A 24,587-nucleotide genomic window follows, 5' to 3' on the forward strand; every position below is an offset into this window, starting at 1 on the left:
GTTTATCAAACACGGAATGAGGCCTACAAAAATAGAACACGGTATCAACGGTCAAGGTTCAAGGATTTCTTTGGGTTGTTTTGCTGGCTCTGGTACTGGGTGCCTTGACTGTGTGCAAGGCAAAAAGGATTTTGGGTCACAATGGAAGACCCAGTGTCAGAAAGCTGGGTTTGTATTCTAGGTCATGGTCTTCCAACAGGACAATGGCCCCAAACATACTTCACAAAGCACCTAGAAATCGATGGAAAAAAAACGCTGGAGAGTACTGAAGTGGCAAGAAATAAGTGTGGATCTAAATCTCATTGAACACCTGTGGAGAGATCTTCAAATTGCTGTTGAGAGAAGGCATACTTCAAATAAGAGAGACCTGGAGCAGTTTGCAGAAGAAGAGTGGTCCAAAATTCCAGTTGAGAGGTGTACAAGCTACATTAGCTTGTTCTTAGAGGTGTAAGAAGCTACATTAGCTCACCATCAATATAGAAAGTTACATAAAGTACTGGGGTCACCCAGTCAAAATATGTGGCAGAAAATTGTTGTTAAAAACACATGTTGGCAATATACAAAAGACAATTTTTCTACTACATGGTCATATGTGTAACACGATTGTATGTAAATAGAATATATTTCTTCTTTCATTGATGGCCAATATCTGTTTGCTGTAGTTTTCAATAAAGCTAGGACTACACAGTGATTTTGGCCATGACTCCTGTCTTGTGATCAAAGACTGGAGGTCACCTTGTTACTCTTTCACTCACGTTAGTAAATGGAATTGCGTTGCAGTGTCCATTCTTTTTGCAACTAGAAGTCACAGTCTCCAACACCACTTTCCTTTCTAATTTGCTTATGAATAAAACTGCAATTTACATGAAAATGGGTTTCCAAAGTTGAATGACACAGGCATATTTGGGAGGTGTAGAGTCACGTCTACAAGGTACTATGGTAAGGTTAATAACTAGAGATGAGCGAACAGTGTTCTATCGAACACATGTTCGATCGGATATCAGGGTGTTCGCAATGTTCGAATCGAATCGAACACCACGTGGTAAAGTGCGCCAAAATTCGATTCCCCTCCCACCTTCCCTGGCGCCTTTTTTGCACCAATAACAGCGCAGGGGAGGTGGGACAGGAACTACGACACTGGGGGCATTGAAAAAAATTGGAAAAAGTCATTGGCTGCCGAAATCAGGTGACCTCCATTTTAGACGAATAGTGGATTTCAAATCCGGGTCATATGAGAATGTGAACTTTGTGACTATGAGACAGGGATAGCTGTACAGGCAGGGATAGCTAGGGATAACCTTTATTTAGGGGGGAATGTTATTAAAAATAACTTTTTGGGGCTCTATCGGGTGTGTAATTGTGATTTTTGTGAGATAAACTTTTTCCCATAGGGATGCATTGGCCAGCGCTGATTGGCCGAATTCCGTACTCTGGCCAATCAGTGCTGGCCAATGCATTCTATTAGCTTGATGAAGCAGAGTGTGCACAAGGGTTCAAGCGCACCCTCGGCTCTGATGTAGCAGAGCCGAGGCTGCACAAGGGTTCAAGCGCACCCTCGGCTCTGATGTAGGAGAGCCGAGGGTGCACTTGAACCCTTGTGCACCCTCAGCTCTGCTACATCAGAGCCGAGGGTGCGCTTGAACCCTTGTGCACACTCTGCTTCATCAAGCTAATAGAATGCATTGGCCAGCGCTGATTGGCCAATGTATTCTATTAGCCTGATGAAGTAGAGCTGAATGTGTGTGCTAAGCACACACATTCAGCTCTACTTCATCGGGCTAATAGAATGCATTGGCCAGCGCTGATTGGCCAGAGTACGGAACTCGACCAATCAGCGCTGGCTCTGCTGGAGGAGGCGGAGTCTAAGATCGCTCCACACCAGTCTCCATTCAGGTCCGACCTTAGACTCCGCCTCCTCCGGCAGAGCCAGCGCTGATTGGCCGAAGGCTGGCCAATGCATTCCTATGCGAATGCAGAGACTTAGCAGTGCTGAGTCAGTTTTGCTCAACTACACATCTGATGCACACTCGGCACTGCTACATCAGATGTAGCAATCTGATGTAGCAGAGCCGAGGGTGCACTAGAACCCCTGTGCAAACTCAGTTCACGCTAATAGAATGCATTGGCCAGCGCTGATTGGCCAATGCATTCTATTAGCCCGATGAAGTAGAGCTGAATGTGTGTGCTAAGCACACACATTCAGCACTGCTTCATCAAGCCAATACAATGCATTAGCCAGTGCTGATTGGCCAGAGTACGGAATTCGGCCAATCAGCGCTGGCTCTGCTGGAGGAGGCGGAGTCTAAGGTCGGACCTGAATGGAGACTGGTGTGGAGCGATCTTAGACTCCGCCTCCTCCAGCAGAGCCAGCGCTGATTGGTCGAGTTCCGTACTCTGGCCAATCAGCGCTGGCCAATGCATTCTATTAGCCCGATGAAGTAGAGCTGAATGTGTGTGCTTAGCACACACATTCAGCTCTACTTCATCAGGCTAATAGAATACATTGGCCAATCAACGCTGGCCAATGCATTCTATTAGCTTGATGAAGCAGAGTGTGCACAAGGGTTCAAGCGCACCCTCGGCTCTGATGTAGCAGAGCCGAGGCTGCACAAGGGTTCAAGTGCACCCTCGGCTCTCCTACATCAGAGCCGAGGGTGCGCTTGAACCCTTGTGCAGCCTCGGCTCTGCTACATCAGAGCCGAGGGTGCGCTTGAACCCTTGTGCACACTCTGCTTCATCAAGCTAATAGAATGCATTGGCCAGCACTGATTGGCCAGAGTACGGAATTCGGCCAATCAGCGCTGGCCAATGCATTCTATTAGCCCGATGAAGTAGAGCTGAATGTGTGTGCTAAGCACACACATTCAGCACTGCTTCATCACGCCAATACAATGCATTAGCCAGTGCTGATTGGCCAGAGTACGGAATTCGGCCAATCAGCGCTGGCTCTGCTGGAGGAGGCGGAGTCTAAGATCGCTCCACACCAGTCTCCATTCAGGTCCGACCTTAGACTCCGCCTCCTCCAGCAGAGCCAGCGCTGATTGGCCGAATTCCGTACTCTGGCCAATCAGCACTGGCTAATGCATTGTATTGGCTTGATGAAGCAGTGCTGAATGTGTGTGCTTAGCACACACATTCAGCTCTACTTCATCGGGCTAATAGAATGCATTGGCCAATCAGCGCTGGCCAATGCATTCTATTAGCGTGAACTGAGTTTGCACAGGGGTTCTAGTGCACCCTCGGCTCTGCTACATCAGATTGCTACATCTGATGTAGCAGTGCCGAGTGTGCATCAGATGTGTAGTTGAGCAAAACTGACTCAGCACTGCTAAGTCTGCATTCGCATAGGAATGCATTGGCCAGCCTTCGGCCAATCAGCGCTGGCTCTGCCGGAGGAGGCGGAGTCTAAGGTCGGACCTGAATGGAGACTGGTGTGGAGCTATCTTAGACTCCGCCTCCTCCAGCAGAGCCAGCGCTGATTGGTCGAGTTCCGTACTCTGGCCAATCAGCACTGGCCAATGCATTTCTATGGGGAAAAGTTAGCTTGCGAAAATCGCAAACTGACAGGGATTTCCATGAAATAAAGTGACTTTTATGCCCCTAGACATGCTTCCCCTGCTGTCCCAGTGTCATTCCAGGGTGTTGGTATCATTTCCTGGGGTGTCATAGTGGACTTGGTGACCCTCCAGACACGAATTTGGGTTTCCCCCTTAACGAGTTTATGTTCCCCATAGACTATAATGGGGTTCGAAACCCATTCGAACACTCGAACAGTGAGCGGCTGTTCGAATCGAATTTCGAACCTCGAACATTTTAGTGTTCGCTCATCTCTATTAATAACTAAATTAATGCTATTAACTGCTATTTCTATGTGGCTAAACTAAACCGCATATAAATATACCGTATTTTTCGGACTATAAGACGCACTTTTTTTCCTCCCAATATGGGAGGAAAATGTGTGTGCGTCTTATAGTCCGAATGCAGCGTGTGCAGCGTCTGTGTCCTGTCTATGAGAATCAAAAGGAGAGCAGCACGGTGCCTGCCTGGTCTGCCCCTCCTTCCCTGTCTGTGTCGCGTGTTTGCAGGAGCGAGATATGAGAGGCAGGGAAGTAGGGGCGGGCCAGACAGGTGAAGGAAGCGTGGTTTCAAGCTTGCCGAGAAAACCACGCCTCCTTCTCCCGTCTGGCCCGCCTCTCCTTCACTGCCTCTCAGATCTGGCTCCTGCAATGAAGCCACACAGACAGGGAAGGAGGGGCGGGCCAAATGGGAGGAGGAGGCGTGGTTTTCTCGGCAAGCTTGAAACCACGCCTCCTTCACCCGTCTGGCCCGCCCCTACTTCCCTGCCTGTGTGGCTTCATTGCAGGAGCCAGATCTGAGAGGCAGTGAAGGAGGGACGAGCCAGACGGGTGAAAGAGGCGTGTTTTCAAGTTTGCTTAGAAAACCACACCTCCTTCACCCGTCTGGCCCGCCCCTTTTTCTCTTCTTGCATAGCTTCACTGCAGGGTGTCTCTTTCCATCCATGGATGATATATATATATATATATATATATATATATATATATATATATATATGTTCAAATCACCCCCATATCCCTAGAATACATATAAAACAAAAACATTACTGTTGAAACACACACACATTTGGTATCCCTGTGTCCGAAAGCCCCCGGTTCTATTTACATTGGTGAAATATTATATTATTAGGTTATTAAATATTTCACCAATTTTTTTTTGCTTAAAAATTTTTTTTTCCCTATTTTCCTCCTCTAAAACCTTAGTGCGTCTTATGGTCCGGTGCATCTTATAGTCCGAAAAATACGGTATTATTTACGTTATATATTGAGGTCTTTGCAATGATTTAGCTAAAGTACTACAAAGGTTTTCCAGACTCAATTTAAACAATGTAAACCTTATTACTTTACATGCAATATGGACTGTCTGTGATGGAAATCCCCCTCTAATATATGGCATGCATGGCCATATTCTTTAATGGTTGAACTTGATATCAAGAAACAACCTCTTTATATTTTGTCTATAGAACTGTGGCTATATGTTCATGTATATTTATTAAAGATGAGCGAACAGTGAAATGTTCGAAGTTCAGAGTTTGATTCGAGTAGCCGCTCAATACTCGACTGTTTGATCGAACATCGAACCCCATTATAGTCTATGGGGAAAAAAATACTCGTTTACGGGGAAACCAATATTCGACTCAGGAGGGTCACCAAGTCCACTATGACACCTCAGGAAATGATGACAACACCCTGGAAAGCAACAGGAACAGCAGGGGAAGCATGTCTGGGGGCATCTAACAAGCCCAAGTCACAGTTTTACCCCACTATCACAGCCTATCAACTACACACTTTCCACACTCAAAAAAAAAACACTATGAAAGTGGAAAAATACCTGGAAACCTTCTTTCCTCCCCAATTGTATGGACAGAAACCCAAATTTTACTCTAATGAGACCTTAACAGGCACCGCTTTAAATCACGTTGCCAATGACAACCACAGATGGAATAGGCAATGGGAAATCCAACTGTACCCACCTGAACTGTCATTGTGGATGTGTGTGGTGTGTGTGATGTGGTAAGACCTTCCAAAATTCACTTTCCTGGCCCTTAACGTGAGCCCTTCCAAATTAAAGGGGTTGTCCCATCACAAGGATCCTATCTATACTGCTTGTTAATGTGGATGTAAGACTTTTCCTAAATACATTGATTCAGCAAAACTGCTTTGTTTGTCCACTATATCACTTTATTCATTTTTTGGGGACACATCCCTTGACTTATCTGGTCATAAGTCAAGTGATGTATCTGCTGCTCTCAGGGGGGAGGGAGGAGGGGCTATGTGCACGGGAGCGAGCCTGGAGGGGGGGTAGTTTACACTTTGGGGGGAAGGGGCCGCCAATAAAAACCCGGAATCCGCTGTAATAGAGAGGCGGATGCCGGGGACGGTTAGACGCCAGCAACATCGCTATGCTTCTGCCCTGCATGAAGCCAGCAGCAGCGGAAGCGATGCTGCTATTCTGGAAGGGGGGGGAGGAGCGGAATAACAGCATCGCTTCTGCCGCTGCTGGCTTCATGCAGGGCAGAAGCATAGCAATGTTGCTGGCATCTGTGCATCTCTGCCGGCGTCTACACTCCCCGGCATCCGCTTCTCTATTACAGCGGATGCCGGGTTTGTATTCACATATGCAAAGCCAAGTGGCGAGATGCCGCTGGCCCTGCATGCACGCTCGTAGATGGTGAGACCTAGCCTTCACAATGCGAATACAGACCCGGTATCCGCTGTAATAGAGAGAGGTGGATGCCGGGTCTGTATTCGCATTGTGAAGGCTAGATTGGTCTATGAGCGCGAACGCAGGGCCAGCGGCATCTCGCCGCTTGGCTTTGCATATGTGCCCACCAATGACACAACAAATCCGGAAGACAGAAGATTTTAGAGCAACGAAGACTGGTGAGGATGCGACGTTGGCCAACCCCTTTAAGTTAGAGGCCCATAAACTGAGCTACCAGCAGAGATTGAGGCCCTTTTGGTGACTTCACCCTCTTACCAGCAGAGTTTTAGGCCCTTTAACTTAGTTGAGCCTTGCACCATCAGTGTTTTGGTCCTTGGGGTTAGTTGAGCCTTGCAACAGCAGTTTTTTTGGCCCTTGTAATGAGTTGAGCCTCTAACCAGAGAGTTTGGGGGAATCTGGGTGGATTGAGACTCTAACCAGCAGAGTTTGGGGGAATCAGGGTGGATTGAGACTCTAACCAGCAGAACTTGGGGGAATCCGGGTGGATTGAGACTCTAACCAGCAGAGTTTGGGGGAATCCGGGTGGATTGAGACTCTAACCAGCAGAGTTTGGGGGAATCCGGGTGGATTGAGACTCTAACCAGCAGAGTTTGGGAGAATCTGGGTGGATTGAGACTCTAACCAGCAGAGTTTGGGGGGAATCCCGGTGGATTGAGACTCTAACCAGCGGAGTTTGAGGAAATCAGGGTGGATTGAGCCTAGAAGGATCTGAATTGTGCAATGCAGATGGTGGAGGAATATGAGGAGGAATTGTAGAGGTTGAGCGCATACATGACAATTCATGTTGGGGTGCTTGACACTGGTGGGCACGAAAATGATGGGTCTATCCAGTGGCTGTTCATTTTGATGAAAGTCAGCCGGTTGGCACTCTCAGCTGACAGCCAGCTGCGCTTATCTGTGATGATACCACCGGCTGCGCTGAAGACCCTTTCAGATAGCATGCTGGCGGCAGGACAGGACAGCACCTCCAAGGCATATAGGGCAAGTTCAAGCCACAGGTCCAACTTCGACACTCAATACGTGTAGGGCGCAGAGGGATCGGAGAGGACAGGGCTGTGGTCGGACAGGTATTCCCGCAATATGCGCCTATACTTTTTCCGCCTGGTGACACTAGACCCCTCAGTGGCGGGAGTTTGGTGAGGGGGTGCCATTAATGTGTCCCAGAGTTTAGACAGTGTACCCCTTGTGGGTGTGGACTGGACGGCACTTGTTCGCCTCATGGAGGAACTGTCCTCTCTGCCACCAACGACACTTGATGGAAACATCTGCACTTCTGCACCAATTGCTTGTGGCAATCATTAACGCGATTGGCTCTCCCCTCTACCGAAATAAAAGACGAGATGTTATCTTTGTACCGGGGGTCAAGTATTGCAAATATCCAGTATTGGTTGCTCTCCATTATTTTGACTACGCGCTTGTCACTTGAAAAGCACCCCAACATGAAGTCAGCCATGTGTGCCAGAGTGTTACTTGGCATGACTTTGCTGCCCCCACCGGAAAGGTCACTCTCCATTTCCTCCTCTTCCTCCTCCTCCCTTTCACCCCATCCGTGCTGCAAGAATAGGACGCATTGAACTTCCCTGGTAGCCTCCTGTGTCACAATCATATCATCTGCCACATCTTCATCATCCTTCTCCATCATTAAACGCTGTGAAGCGGACAGATGTGTAGAACTACTCTCCTGCTGTGACAGTTTTGCTGCTATCCCTGACTCCTCTGTGTGATCTGCGTTATCCCTGATGGCAATGAGGGATTCTCGCATCACACACAAGAGCAGGATTGTTACGCTCACTAGTGTGTCGTCACAGCTGACCCTCTTGGTGGACTCCTCAAACACCTGTAGGATTTCACATAGGTCTCCAATCCATGGCCACTCATGGTTGAGAAACTGAGGGAGATGACTTTGTGGCACCCTAGGGTTTTGGAGATGGTTCTCCATCAAAGGTCTCTGCTGCTCAACCAGTCTGCTCAACATATGATATGTTGAGTTCCAGCGTATGGGGACGTCGCATAACAGCTGGTGTTCAGGCAGATGTAGGCATTGCTGGAGTTTTTTGAGGCTAGCAGCGGCTACTGTAGACTTACGAAAGTGGGCACACAAGCGCCGCACTTTCACCAGTAGCTCGTGCACATTTGGGTATGTTTTTAAAAAAACATTGCACCACTAGGTTAACCCCTAGAACGCATACCTGGGGCCTCGCAGGCCTGCCAGGTTACTTGTTTTCTATTTTCTGTAAAAGTACTTTAGTTTGAATTTTGAAACTCTAGGTATTCCTCAGGTATATAGTTGTTAGTAATTTCCAGTTATTCATATATTTTTATGTTACAGACATTTCGGTGTAACAACCTTTTTTTGGGACTACCCTATATTCACGCACCTGGGGCCTTTTAGGCCTGTTTACAATTATCATGGAATAACTCAAAAAAAATACTTTTCAAAGTTTATTGCAAAGTAAGGATGCATTCCCACTAGCGCTGGGGTCCGCCAGGACGGCATTCCGTAATGGATCTGACCTCCTGGTGACCCCAGCTAAGGGTTTTTAGGGGCCTCGCAGGCCTGCCAGGTTACGCTGGGTTCATACCTGCGTTTGGGGTCTCCGTTCTATGGTTTCCGTCTTCTGCATGCCAGAAGACGGAAACCATAGACCGGGTCCGGCCGTGAGCGGCGGTGAGCGTTTTAGGCTCTCCGCCGCGAAACCGGATTTTTTTTTCCGGACACAGAGTACTGCAATGTCTGACTCTGTGTCCGGATTATAAAACCCGGTTTCGCGGCGGAGAGCGCAAAACGCTCACCGCCGCTCACAGCCGGACATCTCTCTCACCCATTCCAATGAATGGGTGAGAGAGACTCCTGCAGGTTTCCGTATCCTGCCTGTGTTTTAGGCAGGAAACGGAAACCTAAGTACGGAGTGCTGGGCCGCAGATGTGAACGAGCCCTTACCTGTTTTCTATTTTCTGTAAAATTACTTTAGTTAGATTTTTGAAACTCTAGGTATTCCTCAGGTATATAGTTGTTAGTAATTTCCAGTTGTTCATATATTTTTATGTTATAGGCATTTCGGTATAACAACCTTTTTTTGGGACTACCCCATATTCACGCACCTGGGGCCTTTTAGGCCTGTGTGCAAATAACACAGAATAACTCAAATAATAATACTTTTCAAAATGTATTTTACAATTGCAAAGTAAGGATGCATTCCCAGTAGCGCTGGGGTCTGCCAGGAGGGGATCCGTAATGGATCTGACCCCCTGGTGACCACAGCTAAGGCTGGCGGATTCCTGCCATTCCGGCAGCCTTAGCTAGAGTTACCAGGAGGTCAGATCCATTATGTATCCCCTTCTGACGAACCCCAGCGCTACTGGGAACACAGCCTAAGGGCTCGTTCACATCTGCGCCGGCACTCCGTACTTCAGGTTTCCGTTTCCTGCACAAAACAGAGCAGGAGACGGAAACCTGCAGGAGGCTTTCTCACCCATTCATTTGAATAGGTGAGAAAGCTGTCCGGCCGTGAGCGGCGGTGAGTGTTTTATGCTCTCCGCTGCGAAACCGTTTTTTAAAATCTGGACAGAGTACTGCATGTCCGACTCTGTGTCCAGATTATAAAACCCGGTTTCGCGGCGGAGAGCCTAAAACGCTCACCGCCGCTCACGGCCGGACAGCTTTCTCACCCATTCAAATGAATGGGTGAGAAAGCCTCCTGCAGGTTTCCGTCTCCTGCTCTGTTTTGTGCAGGAAACGGAAACCTGAAGTACGGAGTGCCGGCGCAGATGTGAACGAGCCCTTAGGCTGTGTTCCCAGTAGCGCTGGGGTTCGTCAGAAGGGGATACATAATGGATCTGACCTCCTGGTAACTCTAGCTAAGGCTGCCGGAATGGCAGGAATCCGCCAGCATTAGCTGTGGTCACCAGGAGGTCTGATCCATTACGGATCCCCTCCTGGCAGACCCCAGCGCTACTGGGAATGCATCCTTACTTTGCAATTGTAAAATACATTTTGAAAAGTATTTTTATTTGAGTTATTCTGTGTTATTTGCACACAGGCCTAAAAGGCCCCAGGTGCGTGAATATGGGGTAGTCCCAAAAAAGGTTGTTATACCGAAATACCTATAACATAAAAATATATGAACAACTGGAAATTACTAACAACTATATACCTGAGGAATACCTAGAGTTTCAAAAATCTAACTAAAGTAATTTTACAGAAAATAGAAAACAGGTAACCTGGCAAGCCTGCAAGGCCCCTAAAAACCCTTAGCTGGGGTCACCAGGAGGTCAGATCCATTACGGAATCCCGTCCTGGCGGACCCCAGCGCTAGTGGGAATGCATCCTTACTTTGCAATAAACTTTGAAAAGTATTTTTTTTGAGTTATTCCATGATAATTGTAAACAGGCCTAAAAGGCCCCAGGTGCGTGAATGTGTAGATTTCTATGGGTGCGCGTTCTAGGGTTAAAGACGTGGGCCAGGCATGGAACATGTTAGAGGCAGGTAAGCTCCAGAGCTGCTACCAGGTTCCTGCCGTTATCAGACATGGCCATGCCTGGGCCCAGGTGCAGCAGCTCAAACCATATTGCTGTCTCATCGAGGAGGGCATCCCTCACCTCGGAGGCAGTGTGCTGTCTGTCCCCCAAGCTGATGAGCTTCAGCACAGCCTGCTGACGTCTACCCATGCCAGTGCTGCAACAGGTAGAATGATAGGCGGGGAATGATATGGTGGGGAGACGAGGTACACCGGCCCAGTTTGTGACCCAGTCCCAGCCTCAACTACATTCACCCAGTGTACTGTCAGTGAAATGTAGCGTCCCTGTCCGCATGCACATGTCCACACGTCGGTGGTTAAGTGGACCTTTGTGCAAATGAGGAACTTAGGGCCTGCCTGATGTTGAGTGACATGTGCTGGTGCAAGGCGGGGACGGCACACCCGGAGAAGTAGTGACGGCTAGGGACGGCATAGCGAGGTGCTGCACTTGCCATCAGGTCCCGGAAGGCCGGAGTTTCCACAAGCCAGAACGCCAACATCTCCTGGGACAGGAGTTTGGAGATGTGTGTGTTCAAGGCTTGCGCATTTGGGTGGTTAGTGCTGTATTTTTGCCTGCGCTCAGATGGTGGGTTGCTGGGAGGAGGTGCATGATGGTGAAGGAGAAGAAGCTGAGACTGGAACAGGGGAGGATGAGGGGGAAGTCCCCAAAGTGGCGGAGCCAGATGTTGCGGTGTCCTGGCTGGTGCTCTGGACTGCAGCACCAGCACTGGCAACAGTGCGAGGGCAGTGGCGGCAACGCCGGACTACGATTGTACTGTGTTTGCTCTCTCCCACTGAGTCCAGTGCTTGGATTGCAAATCAGAGCCCCTACTCAGTTTTGAGTGGCAAATTGTGCAAACCGCACTATATTTGTCCTCCGCGCATTCCATGAAAAATCTCCACACCATCGAGGAACGTGTCTGTCTGTCTGTCTGTTCTCTTTTGCAAACCAAACGACTGTACCGATCTTCACCAAATTTGATACAGATATACTTCAGGTATCCGGGAAGGTTTAAGACGAGACTCCAACTCGCTTGGATGTACCGTTGTTGAGATACAGCATTCCAAACACAATGCCCCCCCCCTTAGCCAATACAAAGGTGCAAGTCTTTCATTCATATTCCAACTGCAATACACACGGTCACTCCACATGCACAATACAACACTGATATCCAAACTGAGATACACGCATCAGAGGATTAGATACACAGAACAGCACACAGTATCACACGCCATAGGATTAGATACACGCATCTGCACACAGTCCCACACACCAGAGGATTAAATACGCGCTTCTGCACACAGTTCCACACACTGAAGGATTAGATATGTGCGTCTGCACACAGTTCCACATGCCAAAGGATTAGATACACGGGTCTGCACACAGTACCACATGCCAAAGGATAGAATACACGCATCTGCACACAGTTCCACACACCAGAGCATAAGATAAGCACGTCTGCACACAGTACCACATGCAGCAGGATTAGATACGCGTGTCTACACACAGTTCCACACGCCGTAGGATTAGATATGCGCATCTTCACACAATACCACACAGGGGAGGATTAGATACATGTGTCTGCACACAGTACCACACTTTGGAGGATTAGATACATGTCTCTGCACACAGTACCACAAGCCAGAGAATTAGATACGCGTCTCAGCACAAAGTACCAAACGGGGGAGGATTAGATATGTGCGTCTGCAGACAGTACCACACGCCAGAGGATTAGATACGTGTGTCTGCACACAGTACCACATGCCATAGGATTAGATACGCGCGTATACACACAGTTCCACACGCCGAAGGATTAGATACGTGCCTCTTCACACAATACCACACTTTGGTGGATTAGATACATGTCTCTGCACACAGTAACACAAGCCAGAGAATTAGATACGCGTCTCAGCAAAAAGTACCAAACGGTACTGCAAACAGTACCACATGACCGAGGGTTAGATATGCACATCTGCACACAGTTCCACATGCTGAAGGATTAGATACGTGTGTCTGCACAAAGTACCACACGGGGTAGGATTAGATACGCACCTCTTCACACAATACCACACAGGGGAGGATTAGCTATGCGCATCTTCAAATAGTACCTCATTTCAGAGGATTGGATATGCACATTGCACACAGTTTCACACGCTGGAGGATTAGATACATGCATATGCACACAGTACTATACGCCGGGGGATTTAATACATGCGTCTGCACACAGTATCGCATGCCAGAGGATTGGATACATGCATCTGCACACAGTTCCACACACCAGAGGATTAGTTAAGCACGTCTGAACACAGTACCACATGCTGTAGGATTAGATACGCGTGTCTGCTTACAGTTCCACATGCCAGAGGATTAGATATGCGCGTCTGCACACAGTTGTACACGCCATAGGATTAGATACATGTGTCTGCACACAGTACCACATGCCGCAGGATTAGATACACGCATCTACACACAGTTCCACATCCCGTAGGATTAGATACGTGCCTCTTCACACAATACCACACGTGGGAGGATTAGATACGTGCATCTGCACACAGTACCACACTTTGGAGGATGAGATACATGCCTCTGCACACAGTATCCCACGCCAGAGAATTAGATATGTGTCTCAGCACACAGTACCACACAGGGAAGGATTAGATACGCGCATCTGCACACAGTTCTACTTGCCAGAGTATTAGATACATGCGTTTTCACACAATGCCACACACCGGAGGATTAGATATACACCACTGCACACAATACCACATGGGGGAGGATTAGATATGTGCCTCTTCAGACAGTACCACATGCCAGAGGATTAGATATGCGCCTCTCCACACAATACCACATGCCGGAGGATTAGATACATGCCACTGCACACAATACCACATAGGTGTGGATTAGATACCTGCGTCTGCACACAGTACCACATGGGGCAGGATTAGATACATGCCTCTGCACACAATACCACATGCCAGAGAATTACATACGCATCTCAACACACAGTACCACAGGCCAGAGGATTAGATATGCGCTTCTGCACACAGTACCACATGCTGTAAGATTAGATACTCACGTCTGCGCACAGTTTCACTTGCTGGAGGATTAGATACGCACCTCTTCACAAAATACCACACGGGGGCGGATTAGATATGCACATCTGCACACAGTTCCACACACCGGAGGATTAGATATGTGTACCACACCAAAAAGGATTAGATACTTGCGTCTAAACACAGTACTACACGGGGAAGGATTAGATAGAGCTTTACTCTAGGTATCCATAACAACTGATCACAGGTTTTTCACTGATATCCAAAATGAGATACACATAATCACATGACGATTATGGACATACACACAAACAACATACAAAATACACCAGTGCAAAATTGGACATTTCTTATGGGGCCACTACACAAACATAAAATGTAATATACCTGTGCGAAGCCGAGTCCTCCTGCTAGTCTCTAATATTTATCAGATATCTATAATTAGGGCCACAAAATAACTATTTCAATATTTTATGGGAGGTTTCCTGCACTTATGTATAAAGGATAGTATAGTGTAATTTGGTTTATTTGTCAGAAAGCCAACAATGATATCAATTGAAGTAAGAGCATTTACAGTAATTCCACTTCTAAGCCGGGATCACTCAGCGTAAACATACAAAGGAATTCTGGAAATTTCACAGCTCAGCAGATGGATGGATGTCCTTAGTGAGCAGAAAGGGAGAAGTGATCTTCTAATGTTACACCAGCTTAAATCTTGACAGGTTGGTCATGGTATCAAAGTAAGTATCATTGCTAATAATACTTATTTTTTTTTTTATTATAATGGATGTAGTGCTTTTCCAAAGTATAAGGCATCACTGTATTGAGTGTATAAATAAAGTGCTACAAATTCAGTGACGTTGCAGTATAGGAACAAGACAAACAGTAATGATATACAGTAGATAATGCACCACAGAGGTAAACTTTGGACTTTAAAGTAAAATATAGAAGGGGGTTGCTTTGACTTTTCCATAAATCCTTCCATAGTCAGCACTAACTGTACCTTTTATCTGAGTGGAAATGCCCCCCTTAGTTGTAGGGCCCCCATAGAGGCTGCAATGTATGCTACTCTTGGAGTTATATCCTTGTTTGATAGGTGTATAAATATGGAAGCACTCAATACTCACTTTTAATCCTACTAATATTATAAATGTGAAAGTTTGGATATTTGTGTGTTTGTTACTCAATCATGCAAAAACGTCTGAACGGATTTGAATGAAATTTGGCAAATAGATAGATTGTAACCTCGATTAAAACATAGGCTACTTTTTATCCCAGTAAATGTCATGACTTCATGACTGTTATGAATTTATGTTCATATACTATAGTACACTTCTCCTTTAGCAGCCTTATCTCAGGTCCCAGGGCTATTATCTCTCTATGTAAACACTCACTGACCCTCAGTGTACATGCATTTGCATATTATCTAATCTGCTCCAGGCAACATGCTGACACACTGGATGGGAAAACACCTTTGATCCAAATGGGCAGTTTGCTACTTTTAAACATGCCTGGAAAAAGAAAATCTAATTTGCTGCAAAATTCTAAAACAACATCTATGAAGGAGCCAGAAGTCACAGAGTTCTCCTCAAGCGGAGATCATTAGCGCCAATAACACACTTATTATATGGCGTCCCTGCGAGCTGCTGAGATGCTGGAACAATCACGTGCACAGCGCGAGGAATGAGTTGAGCGGCAGGCCGGCTTGACAGCTTCCGAAATACTGGAGCAGGTGGATCATCAATGCCAGCAACAAGATCATTATATGGTGTCCCAGCGAGCTGCTGAGATGCCGGAACAATCATAGGCAGAGTCTGAGGTACAAGTTCAGCAGCAGGACAGCTTAAGAGCTGCCAAAATGCCAGAGCAGGCAAACCATCGACGGCAGCAATTTACTGAATATAGGCTGATCATCGACACCAACAACACACAAAGATGCCGGCAGAGACACACACATAAACAACATACAAAAGACAGAAGTGCAAAACTGGGCAGTTCTTATAGGGCCACTACACAAACAAAAAATGAAATATACCTGTGCAAAGCCGAGTCCTTCTGCTAGTTACCTAATAAATAGGTTATAGAAACCTGAGAATGTCAGACTTGTCCAGATCTTTCCCATAGTGATGTGGAGTGTACTAGTGAAATAACATACCTGAATATTATCACACATAGTAAGAAGCAATGACTTTTTAATACATGATCAGAAAATGATCCCTTTTTGGTGACAGTTGTCAGTGTGTGTATACACATGGTGGTTTCAGAAAAGCAATGGCTTTTTAGCAAGCAGTCCATAAATTATCCATTGTTTGGGGCAAATGTTTCCCAATATTCATACACATCATGGTATCCAAGAAGCAATGACTTTTTAAGGCTAAGGCACCCAGTAGCGGTTTTCACAGAAAGTCTGTAGAGTTATCTAACCACTTCGCTATCCACTCCGCTATCTATCCACTTTGCAGGTACTGTCAGTTGCAGTGACATTTACGCTATTAAAACTCATCCGGTTTTGGTGCATACGTCTCCCGGTGTTTATATCCACACAGAGGTGTCGGAAGAAGCATTGACTTTTTAATAAATGGTCCACAAATTATCACTTTTTGTGACAGATGCCTGCCAGTGATTATATTACATAGTTGTAATACAATCATTTTTTAATAAGTGGCCCAGAGGAAGCAATGGCTCAAAAATTATACATTAGCTTTTGGAGACAAATGCTTACTGTTGTTTTATACACAATGGTGGTGCTGGAAGAAGCAATTGCTTTTGCAATAAATCCAAAAATTATTCTTTTTTCAGGAATAGAAATGGGTTTGATATTTTTTTAAGAGGAAAAAAAATTTTGAAGCAAAAACTGGTAAAATATTTAATATATGGGATTTGTAGTTTTGCAACAGCTGCAAGCAGTGGCGTAACTACCACCATAGCAGCGGTAGCAGCTGCCACAGGGCCCGGGACATTAGGGGCCCGGTGACAGCTGCTACCGCTGCTATCATTATTCTCGGAGGTCTTTTCGGACCCCCGAGTATAATGATCGGGGCCCCCTGTTGGTGGAATACTTTCCACCAACAGGGGGCCCCGAAGCTGCAGCAACGGCTGAGACACAGGAGCTGCAGCTCTGGCTCCTGTCAGCGCTTCAGGACGTTCCCCCTCTCTCCCCCCTCCCTTTCTCTGCTGTCCTCTGCCCACCAATGAGAGGAGGAGGCGGGGCTTATCCCTGCCGAGCTCCTGCCGTCCGTCCTGCACTGGAGGAAGAAGGAAAATGAAACTAAAGCTACACAGGTACGTACTGGGGTTACTTATTAATGTCAGGCATATGGGGGGATTACTTGTGTTTTAGTAACTCCATGTGCCTCATATTAATAGCAGTTAACCCCATCATCTCCCTAACATTAACCCCTGTGTGCCTCACCATAAGAGTTACTGATATGTGAGACATATGGGGTTAATAATAATGAAGATACTTTATTATTACCTCCATGTCTCTCACATATCAGTAACCCTTATGGTGAGACACACAGGGGTTAATGTCAGGGAGATGATGGGGTTAACTGCTATTAATATGAGGCACATGGAGTTACTAAATTGTAATGCACATGACCAGATTTTATATCCACAATTTGTCCTGGTATAGCGGTCAGCGGGTGACGTGACAGTATTTAGTCCTGTAGGGGCCACTAAGGGACATAATACTGTGTGCAGTGGCCACTATTGGGTATAATACTGTGTGCAGGGGCCACTATTGGGTATAATACTGTGTGCAGGGGCCACTATTGGGTATAATACTGTGTGCAGGGGCCACTATTGGGTATAATACTGTGTGCAGGGGCCACTATGGAACATAATAGAGCGCGCAGGAATGCGTAAGAGGGACTCGGTTGAGATCTTCGGTGTCGGGGGGGCCCCATGTCAAAAGTTCGCCACGGGGCCCCACCATTCCTAGTTACGCCACTGGCTGCAAGGCCACATTGACAGGTGACCCTGCAGCTGTACGGGGATGCATAGAGCGTTTTTTTTGCGGGGCCAGCTGTAATTTTTAGTTATACCATTTTGGGGGATATCTATTGCTTAGATCACCTTGTATTGAAAAAAAACAGGAGGTGATTTAGAACTTTTATTTATTTCATATTTTTAAAGCTTTTTTTTTTTTTTTACTATTTTATTCCCCCCCGGGAGCTTGAGCCTGCGGTCACTTGATCGCAAGTCCCATAGACGGCAATACAACTATATTGCCGTCTATGGGACATTCTGTCTATTAGTATTACGGCTGGTCATAGACCCAGCCGCAATACTAATATAGCCGTGACAGGCCGGGGAGCCTCATTAGGCTCCCGGCTGTCACCCGAACAGGTCGGCTCCTGCGATATCGCCGCGCAGGAGAAGGGGCCGCCGATACTGACCTGGCATCCGCTGTACTAGAGAGGCGGATGCCGGGGAGGGATAGACGCCGGGGCCGGAGACATCGCTGCCCTGTCCTACATGAAGCCAGCGGCGGGGGGACGGAGGAGCCCCTGCCGCTGCTGGCTTCATGCAGGGCAGAGGAGCGCAGCGATGTCTCAGGCCCCGGCACCTGTAATGGCGTCTATCACTTGCCGGCTTCCGCCTCTCTATTACAGCGGATGCCAGGCGCCACCTTCAGACTATAAGATGCACCCTTCTTTTCCCCAAAAATTTTTTGGGAAAAAAGTGCGTCTTATAGTCCGAAAAATACGGTACATATATTATCCACCACTTTCACAGCTATAATTACATGTGACATCTGCTGCCTGATGTCATGTGATCCTTCCTCTCTGTCTTCCTCCAATCTGTAACATGGCGGCCGCCATTTTGAGTGATTTGTGCAAACATTTCATTTGTGCTGAATCAATTCACTCATCTCTTATATTGCCCTGCACTATTGTCTATGATCAAGACAGGAAGAAGAAACTGAATGCAATAAGCAGAAAGATACCAGAATTCTGGCTTCATTTGCTCTACAGTTTTTATATATAGAAGATGACAGTGGAACTCATCTGGGTGATGGCGTGGTGCACATCCTTGTAACTTTCCCATCACAAATCCCCACCAGTAATGAAGGACAGCACTCGAATAAAGTGAAATTTTGATTGGTATCACCCATAAAAATGCACCTTGACATTGAATTATAACAGAATTACAGCCACATTTTGTATCAGTATATGTTTTTTTTGGGCTGATGTGGAGTAGCGTCTTGGTGTCTGTCACTCAGTACTCAATGAGGTACAGGAGTGTTGATACATTTTCAAATCTATTATTTGTTCAAGACACTTTTTGCACCTTGCTTAAAAAGGAAAGCTGACAGACAAGGCAAATGGGCATTACTGTTGTGAAAAGAGTAAATGTAATGTGCTCCAAAATATTTCCAAAAAATCATCAAATCAATAGGTGATTTAAAGCTAGACCAATGCGTCTGCCAGTTTAAGTTTACACTGTCTACACACAGTATTAGTGTATCTACTTCTGTGATAAACCGAGAAGTCATAAACCATTCTATACTATTAGTTAAGCACATGCAGCACGGTGGTTCAGTGGTTAGCACTGCAGCCTTGCAGCGCTGGAGTCCTGGGTTTGAATCCTGCCAAGGACAACATCTGCAAGGAGTTTGTATGTTCTCCACGTGTTTGTGTGGGTTTCTTCCCACACGCCAAAGACATACTGATAGTGAATGTAGATTGTGAGCCCTATATGGGTCAGTGACTATCAATGTCTGTAAAGCGCTGTGGAATATGATGATGCTATACAAGTAAGCATAATAAATAAATAATAATCAATTGTCACCATGAATAATAGTATTAACTAATCAACAGTCATGGCCGAAAGTTTTGAGAATGACACAAATATTATATTTTCACATGATCTGCTGCCCTCTGGTTTTTATGTGTGTTTGTCAGATGTTTTTATCACATACAGAAATAGAATTGCAATAATATTATGAGTAGAGATGAGCGAACAGTGTTCTATCGAACTCATGTTCGATCGGATATTAGGCTGTTCGGCATGTTCGAATCGAATCGAACACCGCGTGGTAAAGTGCGCCATTACTCGATTCCCCTCCCACCTTCCCTGGCGCCTTTTTTGCTCCAATAACAGCGCAGGGTAGGTGGGACAGGAACTACGACACCGGTGACGTTGAAAAAAGTAGGCAAAACCCATTGGCTGCCGAAAACATGTGACCTCTAATTTAAAAGAACAGCGACGCCCAGCTTCGCGTCATTCTGAGCTTGCAATTCACCGGGGACGGAGGTTTCCGTCCAGTTAGCTAGGGCTTAGATTCTGGGTAGGCAGGGACAGGCTAGGATAGGAAGGAGAAGACAACCACAACAGCTCTTGTAAGAGCTAAATTCCAGGGAGAAGCTTGTCAGTGTAACGTGGCACTGACGGGCTCAATCGCCGCAACCCAGCTTTCCGCGGATCCTGAATGGAACACACTGACAGTGTATTCCCGTATACCCCATATATACACCCCAAATCCCCGTTCCAACGGTGTGCCCCCCCACCTTCACCTCAGAAATACCCTGCAAGTCCACTAGCAATAGAATTGGGGCTATATACACCCACTATTTTTGCTACTGGTATATAGTGCCATTGTCTGACTGGGAATTCAAAGAATATATTGGGGTTACGTGCACCCACAATTTTTGCTACTGGTATATAGTGCCATTGTCTCACTGGGAATTCAAAGAATATATTGGGGTTACGTGCACCCACAATTTTTGCTACTGGTATATAGTGCCATTGTCTGACTGGGAATTCAAAGAATATATTGGGGTTACAAATACCCTCATTTCTTGCTACTGCCATATAGTGCCAGTTTCTGACTGGTAATTCAAAGAATATATTGGGGTTATAAATACCCTCATCTCTTGCTACTGGTATATAGTGCCATTGTCTGACTGGGAATTCAAAGAATATATTGGGGTTATAAATACCCTCATTTCTTGCTACTGGTATATAGTGCCATTGTCTGACTGGGAATTCAAAGAATATATTGGGGTTACAAATACCCTCATTTCTTGCTACTGCCATATAGTGCCAGTTTCTGACTGGTAATTCAAAGAATATATTGGGGTTACGTGCACCCACAATTTTTGCTACTGGTATATAGTGCCATTGTCTGCCTGGGAATTCAAAGAATATATTGGGGTTACAAATACCCTCATTTCTTGCTACTGGTATATAGTGCCATTGTCTGACTGGGAATTCAAAGAATATATTGGGGTTACAAATACCCTCATTTATTGCTACTGGTATATAGTGCCATTGTCTGACTGGGAATTCAAAGAATATATTGGGGTTACAAATACCCTCATTTCTTGCTACTGCCATATAGTGCCAGTTTCTGACTGGTAATTCAAAGAATATATTGGGGTTATAAATACCCTCATCTCTAGCTACTGGTATATAGTGCCATTGTCTGACTGGGAATTCAAAGAATATATTGGGGTTATAAATACCCTCATTTCTTGCTACTGGTATATAGTGCCATTGTCTGACTGGGAATTCAAAGAATATATTGAGGTTACAAATACCCTCATTTCTTGCTACTGCCATATAGTGCCAGTTTCTGACTGGTAATTCAAAGAATATATTGGGGTTACGTGCACCCACAATTTTTGCTACTGGTATATAGTGTCATTGTCTGACTGGGAATTCAAAGAATATATTGGGGTTACAAATACCCTCATTTCTTGCTACTGGTATATAGTGCCATTGTCTGACTGGGAATTCAAAGAATATATTGGGGTTACAAATACCCTCATTTCTTGCTACTGCCATATAGTGCCAGTTTCTGACTGGTAATTCAAAGAATATATTGGGGTTATAAATACCCTCATCTCTTGCTACTGGTATATAGTGCCATTGTCTGACTGGGAATTCAAAGAATATATTGGGGTTATAAATACCCTCATTTCTTGCTACTGGTATATAGTGCCATTGTCTGACTGGGAATTCAAAGAATATATTGGGGTTACAAATACCCTCATTTCTTGCTACTGCCATATAGTGCCAGTTTCTGACTGGTAATTCAAAGAATATATTGGGGTTACGTGCACCCACAATTTTTGCTACTGGTATATAGTGCCATTGTCTGACTGGGAATTCAAAGAATATATTGGGGTTACAAATACCCTCATTTCTTGCTACTGGTATATAGTGCCATTGTCTGACTGGGAATTCAAAGAATATATTGGGGTTACAAATACCCTCATTTCTTGCTACTGGTATATAGTGCCATTGTCTGACTGGGAATTCAAAGAATATATTGGGGTTACAAATACCCTCATTTCTTGCTACTGCCATATAGTGCCAGTTTCTGACTGGTAATTCAAAGAATATATTGGGGTTATAAATACCCTCATCTCTTGCTACTGGTATATAGTGCCATTGTCTGACTGGGAATTCAAAGAATATATTGGGGTTATAAATACCCTCATTTCTTGCTACTGGTATATAGTGCCATTGTCTGACTGGGAATTCAAAGAATATATTGGGGTTACAAATACCCTCATTTCTTGCTACTGCCATATAGTGCCAGTTTCTGACTGGGAATTCAAAGAATATATTGGGGTTACGTGCACCCACAATTTTTGCTACTGGTATATAGTGCCATTGTCTGACTGGGAATTCAAAGAATATATTGGGGTTACAAATACCCTCATTTATTGCTACTGGTATATAGTGCCATTGTCTGACTGGGAATTCAAAGAATATATTGGGGTTACAAATACCCTCATTTCTTGCTACTGCCATATAGTGCCAGTTTCTGACTGGTAATTCAAAGAATATATTGGGGTTATAAATACCCTCATCTCTTGCTACTGGTATATAGTGACATTGTCTGACTGGGAATTCAAAGAATATATTGGGGTTATAAATACCCTCATTTCTTGCTACTGGTATATAGTGCCATTGTCTGACTGGGAATTCAAAGAATATATTGGGGTTACAAATACCCTCATTTCTTGCTACTGCCATATAGTGCCAGTTTCTGACTGGTAATTCAAAGAATATATTGGGGTTAAGTGCACCCACAATTTTTGCTACTGGTATATAGTGCCATTGTCTGACTGGGAATTCAAAGAATATATTGGGGTTACAAATACCCTCATTTCTTGCTACTGGTATATAGTGCCATTGTCTGACTGGGAATTCAAAGAATATATTGGGGTTACAAATACCCTCATTTCTTGCTACTGGTATATAGTGCCATTGTCTGACTGGGAATTCAAAGAATATATTGGGGTTACAAATACCCTCATTTCTTGCTACTGCCATATAGTGCCAGTTTCTGACTGGTAATTCAAAGAATATATTGGGGTTACGTGCACCCACAATTTTTGCTACTGGTATATAGTGCCATTGTCTGACTGGGAATTCAAAGAATATATTGGGGTTACGTGCACCAACAATTTTTGCTACTGGTATATAGTGCCATTGTCTGACTGGGAATTCAAAGAATATATTGGGGTTACAAATACCCTCATTTCTTGCTACTGGTATATAGTGCCATTGTCTGACTGGGAATTCAAAGAATATATTGGGGTTACAAATACCCTCATTTATTGCTACTGGTATATAGTGCCATTGTCTGACTGGGAATTCAAAGAATATATTGGGGTTACAAATACCCTCATTTCTTGCTACTGCCATATAGTGCCAGTTTCTGACTGGTAATTCAAAGAATATATTGGGGTTATAAATACCCTCATCTCTTGCTACTGGTATATAGTGCCATTGTCTGACTGGGAATTCAAAGAATATATTGGGGTTATAAATACCCTCATTTCTTGCTACCGGTATATAGTGCCATTGTCTGACTGGGAATTCAAAGAATATATTGGGGTTACAAATACCCTCATTTCTTGCTACTGCCATATAGTGCCAGTTTCTGACTGGTAATTCAAAGAATATATTGGGGTTACGTGCACCCACAATTTTTGCTACTGGTATATAGTGCCATTGTCTGACTGGGAATTCAAAGAATATATTGGGGTTACAAATACCCTCATTTCTTGCTACTGGTATATAGTGCCATTGTCTGACTGGGAATTCAAAGAATATATTGGGGTTACAAATACCCTCATTTCTTGCTACTGCCATATAGTGCCAGTTTCTGACTGGTAATTCAAAGAATATATTGGGGTTATAAATACCCTCATCTCTTGCTACTGGTATATAGTGCCATTGTCTGACTGGGAATTCAAAGAATATATTGGGGTTATAAATACCCTCATTTCTTGCTACTGGTATATAGTGCCATTGTCTGACTGGGAATTCAAAGAATATATTGGGGTTACAAATACCCTCATTTCTTGCTACTGCCATATAGTGCCAGTTTCTGACTGGTAATTCAAAGAATATATTGGGGTTACGTGCACCCACAATTTTTGCTACTGGTATATAGTGCCATTGTCTGACTGGGAATTCAAAGAATATATTGGGGTTACAAATACCCTCATTTCTTGCTACTGGTATATAGTGCCATTGTCTGACTGGGAATTCAAAGAATATATTGGGGTTACAAATACCCTCATTTCTTGCTACTGGTATATAGTGCCATTGTCTGACTGGGAATTCAAAGAATATATTGGGGTTACAAATACCCTCATTTCTTGCTACTGCCATATAGTGCCAGTTTCTGACTGGTAATTCAAAGAATATATTGGGGTTATAAATACCCTCATCTCTTGCTACTG

This window comes from Leptodactylus fuscus, chromosome 1 (genome assembly GCF_031893055.1).
Source record: "Leptodactylus fuscus isolate aLepFus1 chromosome 1, aLepFus1.hap2, whole genome shotgun sequence".
Lineage (NCBI taxonomy): Eukaryota > Metazoa > Chordata > Amphibia > Anura > Leptodactylidae > Leptodactylus > Leptodactylus fuscus.